The sequence below is a fragment of the Tupaia chinensis genome, unplaced genomic scaffold (genome assembly GCF_000334495.1).
Source record: "Tupaia chinensis unplaced genomic scaffold, TupChi_1.0 Scaffold145814_1, whole genome shotgun sequence".
NCBI lineage: Eukaryota > Metazoa > Chordata > Mammalia > Scandentia > Tupaiidae > Tupaia > Tupaia belangeri.
This window is the reverse complement of record NW_006205672.1, coordinates 2,394,962-2,396,374: the sequence shown is the minus strand read 5'-3', so window position 1 is coordinate 2,396,374 and position 1,413 is coordinate 2,394,962.

Sequence of the window (1,413 nt, the reverse complement as noted above, 5' to 3'; positions counted from 1 at the left end):
TCTCTCTCTCTCTCTCTCTCTCTCTCTCTCTGTCTCTGGTCAAATTAAACATATTAATAATAACAAATGGAATTAAATAAATAATTCTTTTTAAAAAAAAGTTGTAATTATGAGTTAATTCTACTTCAAGGCCTTGCCACCCAAACAATTGACTATATTTGTATGAAGTAAAAGTATGTTACCAGTGTACAAAGTCATTTAAAGATTCTCCTGGCAGGCCCAGCTCAATGGTATAATGGTCACATCGTTGAACTGCATAGCTAACTACAGTTTGAGTCCCGGATTTGAGTTCCGAACTGGGCAGCTTAAAACTCATGCTGAGGTACCAGCGGGTGGGGGGGTGGTTAAGGCACACTCCCACATGGCTGACCATGGTTCAAGTCCTGGACTTGGTGGCTAGCTTTCTCACCTTCTCTCTCTCTCTCTGTCTGTGTGTTTCTCTGGTCAAATTAAAAATGAATGAATGAATGAATAAAGTTAAATAAATATAGTGGAAAAAAAAAAAAAAAAAAAAAGCTCATGCTGGGTTGGTGTTCATGAGTGCCCAAAATCCCAAGAGTAGACTGGAAGAGAAGGGATTGAGGCAAGGCCAACCCCTTGGGGGGTGATTTCTCACTGTCTGTCTGTCTATCTCTCCCACAAGCACACACGCCCTTTAGCAAAAAAAATCTCTCTTAAAAAAAAAAAAAAAAGATTCTCCTGGAGATTAACTCATTTGGTAATTTCCATTTGGTAGTATAACCTGTTCTCCTTCAAGTTAGGGCTGTTCAGTAGCCTAGTAACACAAGTAGCTGCCTCCAGCCAAAGTAGACATGCCAGGTTCTTAAGTCTTAGACTGATTAGTACATGAAAAAGGCATGCAGTAGCGGAATGCTATTATTAAGCAGCAGCTGCAGAGTATCACTGCTTCCAGTACCAGAAACACAGGGAAATACCAGCAATTGGAAGAATGTCATGTTCCAAAGCCTCTTCACAACATAGAACTAGGAATAACCAATCCTTAAGTGTCTGGAATCAGAATCTCTCATTGATTCGCTTCATTATCTAACAACTTTGCCCAAAACTTTCAGTGTACTTTTACCGTTGTTTTTTATAACCAAGGGGGAAAGGCTTTGAATTTTTTTGGTATTTATTTTAGAGGTTTTTGCCTTAGTGTATGTGCATTCACCAAAGAGAAAGGGAGACAAGAGATGTTTAAGAAGGAAGGAACCACCAGTTAGCGTAATGGCTATGTCGCTGGACTCCCACGTAGTCGACCACGGTTCACATCCCGGACCCGGTGGCTTAAAACTCACGCCGGGCGCGTGTGCGTGCCTGCCCAAGATCCCGAGAGGAGAATGGCGGAGAAGGGATTGTGGCGTGACCATCCTCCCTGGGGGATGATTTCTCACTTTCTGTCTCTATGTCTCTCTC